Source organism: Lolium rigidum, chromosome 3, assembly GCF_022539505.1.
Source record: "Lolium rigidum isolate FL_2022 chromosome 3, APGP_CSIRO_Lrig_0.1, whole genome shotgun sequence".
In the NCBI taxonomy this organism is placed as follows: domain Eukaryota; kingdom Viridiplantae; phylum Streptophyta; class Magnoliopsida; order Poales; family Poaceae; genus Lolium; species Lolium rigidum.
In genome coordinates this window covers 66,935,627-66,942,693 of record NC_061510.1, presented here as the reverse complement: position 1 = coordinate 66,942,693, position 7,067 = coordinate 66,935,627, and positions in this window count along the sequence as shown.

Here is a 7,067-nt window from a genome sequence, read left to right as displayed (position 1 = left end):
AATGGCACACTGAAAGGGCTCCACAAGGTAAGAAGGTAAATTCTGTTGAACAAAACCTCCTCCTTAAGTGATAAGATTGATGTTATTATGTCTATGCTTATGAATGGTAGATCTAATGTTGATCATAATAATGTTCCTTTAGCTTCATTGGTTGCTCAAGAGCATGTTGATGTGAACTTCATTAAAAATAATAATTTCAACAACAATGCTTATAGGAATAATTCTGGTAACAACTATAGGCCATATCCTTCTAATACTGGTAACGGTTATGGTAATTCTTATGGTAATTCTTACAACAATAATAGGAGTGTACCCCCTGGTCTTGAAGCCATGCTTAAAGAATTTATTAGTACAGAAACTGTTTTTAACAAATCTGTTGAAGAAAAGCTTGGTAAAATTGATATTCTTGCTTCTAAGGTTGATAGTCTTGCCGTTGATGTTGATCTTTTAAAATTGAAAGTTATGCCTAAAGAAGGTAAAGATATTACGTCATTTGCTACAGCAAACATCATCCAAGTTCGAATTAATGAAAATATTAGATTGATGGCTGAATTGCATGCTAGGTGGGAAAGAGAAGAAAAACTAGCTAAAGAGAACAATGTAGCTAAAGTTTGGACTATTACCACCACTAGTAATGTTGATGCTTCAAATGTTGCTAAACCTCCTACTATCAATGGTAAAATAATTGGTGTTGGCAATGTTTCTACTCCTAATGCAAAGCGTGCAAAATTGCCTGAAACTGCTGAAACTGCTAAAACTGCTGAAACTGTTTGTGATAAAACTGCTGAATTTTTTCAAAATATTGGGGACAATGATCCCATTGCTGTAGATCATAATGGTTTAGATTTTGATGATTGTCATATCTCTGAAGTTATTAAGTTCTTACAAAAACTTGCTAGAAGTCCTAATGCTAGTGCTATAAATTTGGCCTTTACAAAACATATTACAAATGCTCTCATAAAAGCTAGAGAAGAGAAATTAAAACTTGAAACTTCTATTCCTAGGAAGTTAGAAGATAGTTGGGAGCCCATCATTAAGGTGAAGGTCAATGATTTTGATATTAATGCTTTATGTGATCTTGGTGCAAGTATTTCTATTATGCCTAAGAAAATCTATGATATGCTTGACTTGCCACCATTGAAAAATTGTTATTTGGATGTTAATCTTGCTGATAATTCTATAAAGAAACCTTTTGGGAGGATTAATAATATTCGCATTACGGTTAACAATAACTTTGTCCCCGTTGATTTTGTTGTCTTGGATATTGAATGCAATGCATCTTGTCCCATTATTTTGGGAAGACCTTTTCTTAGAACTGTTGGTGCTATTATTGATATGAAGGAAGGGAATATTAAGTATCAATTTCCTCTCAAGAAAGGTATGGAACACTTCCCTAGAAAGATAATGAAGTTACCTTATGATTCTATTATTAGAACAAATTACAATGTTGATGCTTCATCTCTTGATAATACTTGATTCACACTTTCTGCGCCTAGCTGAAAGGCGTTAAAGAAAAACGCTTATGGGAGACAACCCATTATTTTACTTCTGCACTTTTGTTTTATATTTGAGTCTTGGAAGTTGTTACTACTGTAGCAACCTCTCCTTATCTTTTTTTTATTGCATTGTTGTGTCAAGTAAAGTCATTGATAGTAAGGTTGATACTAGAATTGGATTACTGCGCAGAAACAGATTTCTTGCTGTCACGAAATTGAGTAGCCCCGTCTGTAGGTAACTCAGAAAAATCTGCCAATTTACGTGCGTGAGCCTCAGATATGTACGCAACTTTCATTCAATTTGAGCTTTTTCATCTGAGCAAGTTAAGTGCCCCTGAAAAATTCGTCTTTACGGACTGTTCTGTTTTGACAGATTCTGCCTTTTATTTCGCATTGCCTGTTTTGCTATGTTGGATGGATTTCTTTGTTCCATTAACTTTCAGTAGCTTTGTGCAATGTCCAGAAGTGTTAAGAATGATTATGTCACCTCTGAATATGTGAATTTTCGATTATGCACTAACCCTCTAATGCGTTTGTTTTGAGTTTGGTGTGGAGGAAGTTTTCAAGGATCAAGAGAGGAGGATGATACAATATGATCAAGAAGAGTGAAAAGTCTAAGCTTGGGGATGCCCCCGTGGTTCATCCCTGCATATTTCAAGAATACTCAAGCATCTAAGCTTGGGGATGCCCAAGGCATCCCCTTCTTCATCGACAACTTATCAGGTCACCTCTAGTGAAACTATATTTTTATTCCGTCACATCTTATGTGCTTTACTTGGAGTGTCTGTATGCTTTTATTTTTGTTTTTATTTGAATAAAATCGGATCCTAGCATTACTTGTGTGGGAGAGAGACACGCTCCGCTCGTTCATATGAACACTGGTGTTCTTAGCTTTACTTTTAATGTTCATGGCGAAGGTTGAAACTTCTTCGTTCATTATTATATGGTTGGAAACAGAAAATGCTTCATGTGGTAATTGGGATAATGTCTTGAATAATTTGATACTTGGCAATTGTTGTGCTCAAATAGATCATGCTTAAGCTCTTGCATCATGTACTTTGTACCCATTAATGAAGAACTACCATAGAGCTTGTTTAAATTTGGTTTGCATTATTGGTCTCTCTAAAGTCTAGATATTTTCTGGTGAGGTGTTTGAACAACAAGGAAGACAGTGTAGAGTCTTATAATGCTTGCAATATGTTCTTATGTAAGTTTTGCTGTACCGGTTCATACTTGTGTTTGCTTCAAACAACCTTGCTAGCCAACGCCTTGTATTGAGAGGGAATACTTCTCGTGCATCCAAATCCTTGAGCCAAAAACTATGCCATTTGTGTCCACCATACCTACCTACTACATGGTATTTCTCTGCCATTCCAAAGTAAATTGCTTGAGTGCTACATTTAAAATTCCATTCTTTGTCTTTGCAATACATAGCTCATGGGAAAATAGCTTAAAAAACTATTGTGGTATTGAATATGTTACTTATGTATCTTATTTCTTATAAGTTGCTTGTTGAGCGGTAACCATGTTTCTGGGGACGCCATCAACTATTTCACCTTTGTTGAATATCATTTGAGTTGCTATGCATGTTCGTCTTGTCTGAAGTAAGGTTGATTTATCATGATCAAATGGTTTGAGTATGCATATTGTTAGAAAAGAACATTGGGCCGCTAACTAAAGCCATGAATCATGGTGGAAGTTTCAGTTTTGGACATTAATCCTCAAATCTCTTATGAGAATATTATCTATTATTGAATGCTTATGCATTAAAGAGGAGTCCATTATCCGTTGTCTATGTTGTCCCGGTATGGATGTCCTAAGTTGAGATCTATCAAAAACGAGAAATCAAATGCGATCTATCTCCTTGGACCTTTGTACAGGCGGCATAGAGGTACCCCTTTGTGACACTTGGTTGAAACATATGTTATGCAATGATAATCCATGTAAATCCAAGCTAATTAGGACAAGGTGCGAGCACTATTGGTATTCTATGCATGAGGCTTGCAACTTATAGGATGTCTTATGCATAACACATATGAATTATTACTACCGTTGACAAAATTGTTTCTATGTTTTCAAAATGAAAAGCTCTAGCACAAAAATAGTAATCCATGCTTCCCTCTGCGAAGGGCCCATTCGTTTACTTTATGTTGAGTCAGTTTACCTACTTCTTTCTATCTTAGAAGCAAACACTTGTGTCAACTGTGTGCATTGATTCCTACATACTTGCTTATTTGCATTCATCATATTACTTTGTGTTGACAATTATCCATGAGATATACATGTTGAAGTTGAAAGCAACCACTGAAACTTATATCTTCCTTTGTGTTGCTTCAAAACTTTCTACTAAGAATCTATTGCTTTATGAGTTAACTCCTGTGCAAGTCTTATTGATGCTTGTCTTGAAAGTACTATTCATGAAAAGTCTTTGCTATATGATTCAGTTGTTTAATCATTGTCTTTACTATTGCTTCGAATCACTTCATCTCATATGCTTTACAATAGTATTGATCAAGATTATGATAGCATGTCACTTCAGAAATTATCCTTGTTATCGTTTACCTACTCGAGGGCGAGTAGGAACTAAGCTTGGGGATGCTTGATACATCTCAAACGTATCCATAATTTCTTATGTTCCATGCTACTTTTATGACAATACTCACATGTTTTATACACACCTTATGTCATTATTATGCATTTTCCGGCACTAACCTATTGACAAGATGCTGAAGCGTCAGTTCCTGTTTTGTGCTGTTTTTGGTTTCAGAAATCCTACGAAGGAAATATTCTCGGAATTGGACAAAATCAACGCCCAGGGTCTTATTTTTCCACGGAGCTTCCAGAAGACCGAAGAGCATACGAAGTGGGGTCACGAGGTGGCCAGACCATAGGGCGGCGCGGCCTGGATGGGGCCCGCGCCGGCCTATGGTGTGGGCCCCTTGTGCCTCCTCCGACTCTGCCCTTCCGCCTACTTAAACTCTCCGTCGCGAAAACCCTGTTACCGAGAGCCACGATACAAAAATAGTTCCAGAGACGCCGCCGCCGCCAATCCCATCTCGGGGGATTCAGGAGATCGCCTCCGGCACCCTGCCGGAGAGGGGAATCATCTCCCGGAGGACTCTACATCACCATGGTCGCCTCCGGACTGATGTGTGAGTAGTTCACCCTTGGAATATGGGTCCATAGCAGTAGCTAGATGGTTGTCTTCTCCTCTTGTGCCATCATGTTAGATCTTGTGAGCTGCCTATCATGATCAAGATCATCTATTTGTAATGCTACATGTTGTGTTTGTTGGGATCCGATGAATATGGAATACTATGTCAAGTTGATTATCAATCTATCATATATGTGTTGTTTATGTTCTTGCATGCTCTCCGTTGCTAGTAGAGGCTCTGGCCAAGTTGATACTTGTGACTCCAAGAGGGAGTATTTATGCTCGATAGTGGGTTCATGCCTCCATTGAATGCGGGACGAGTGATGTAAAGTTCTAAGGTTGTGGATGTGCTCGTTGCCACTAGGGATAAAACATCAATGCTTTGTCTAAGGATATTTGTGTTGATTACATTACGCACCATACTTAATGCAATTGTCCGTTGTTTGCAACTTAATACTGGAAGGGGTGTGGATGCTAACCCGAAGGTGGACTTTTTAGGCATAGATGCATGCTGGATAGCGGTCTATGTACTTTGTTGTAATGCCCTGATTAAATCTCATAGTAGTCATCATGATATGTATGTGCGTTGTTATGCCCTCTCTATTTGTCAATTGCCCAACTGTAATTTGTTCACCCAACATGCTATTTCTTATCGGAGAGACACCACTAGTGAACTGTGGACCCCGGTCCATTCTTTTACATCTGAAATACAATCTATCGCAAACTCTGTTCTCTCATCGTTCTTCGCAAACAAACATCATTTTCCACACCATACGTTTAATCCTTTGTTTACAAGCAAGCCGGTGAGATTGACAACCTCACTCGTTAAGTTGGGGCAAAGTATTTTGATTGTGTTGTGCAAGTTCCACGTTGGCGCCGGAATCCCGGTGTTGCGCCGCACTACACTCCGTCACCAACAACCTTCACGTGGCCCTTGACTCCTACTGGTTCGATAACCTTGGTTTCTTACTGAGGGAAAACTTGCTGCTGTACGCATCACACCTTCCTCTTGGGGTTCCCAACGGACGTGTGCTTCACGCGCCATCACCTGTTTTCCCAGAATTCATATTCTGTCTTACCAGTCACATTCTTTTCTTAACTTTTGCCAATCTTTCTTTTTTGCACTGACGAAGGTTTCATCGAGCCTCCATCTAAGAAGGCCAAATCTGGCACCGCTCTGCCGAATCTTGCAGCTTCCGAGGCTTCGGCCCCTACAGCAGTCCCCGCGGCCCAGGAATCGACTGCTTCCTCCCTTTCCAAGGGGAAAGATGTTCCTTCGACTGTTGCTGCCACAACTCCTCCTTCAGGGAAACCTGTAAGTCTTTTTCTGTCGCAACGCAAACTTTCTCAAATGTACCTTGATTAATGATCCTTCATCAAATATCTATTTTCCCCTTTTTCTTAAGGATCTGTGAGTTGTCATATCTTCTTTGGAGACCTTCGCCTGCCAATTCACTTCCCTGGAAGCGGACAAGGCTCGACTGCAAAAGGAGGTCAAGTCTTCTTCCTCGAAGTTGGAAGGCGCAATAAAAATAGCTGCCGAAGCCCGCCAAGAAGTCGACTCCCTGAAGGACGAACTCGAGGGGCAGAAAAAGAAGCTGAAGGACGAAGAAGCATCCAGACTGGCCGCTGAAGCTTGGGCGGTTGAAAAGGATGATCTTCTTTGCCAGTCTTCCTTGGCTTTGCTCAGTAATTCCCTTTCTGCTTCCCTGTCGATTATTACTTTGCGAATTCAATCCTTTGTTAGTGAACTCCTTCTTATTTTGTTCTTCACAGAGGCTGCCGATATTCCTGCCGAAGCTTTGGATAAGCTTCCAAACAATTCTCCGGCAAATGCTGTGTCAATGACTCTTGCTTTGCATCGGCTTACGCATGACCTCCTCGAGAAGGGCAAGGGAGCCATGACGCGGATGCACTCGATGATCTTCCCCAAGATTAGTCAAGACAAGACTTTGGGGCAGCTGATCGATGCTTTCGCCATCAACACCAAGGAGGTTATCGAGGTATTCAAACGTACTTCGCGTACCTATGACGCCCTCCTAGCCTTTCAGCTCATGATATCTGCCAGATTAAAGAAGGAGTGTGTTGTGTTGCATGTAATAGAGAGGAGACCAATTTGCACAGCTTCTGGTTCTACCCCACTTGGTAGTCTGGGATCATCGAAGGAAGCATGCGATGATGGTATTGTGTTCACCTCCGGCTGATATCAGATCACCAAGTGAGCTTCAGACTTGGCTCCTAGAATGGATGGGGAGAGTGGATGAAAAGGAGTTGACAGTGGGCATGATGGCGTTGTACCATCTCTGGCTTGTAAAAGTAGGATGACGCATTGATTGAAGATCCCTGAAGGACGGCTCGACGTATCTTGGCCCTTTCAGGGGAGTGGAGTCAAATTCGAACTGCGGCTCTGGTGAGTT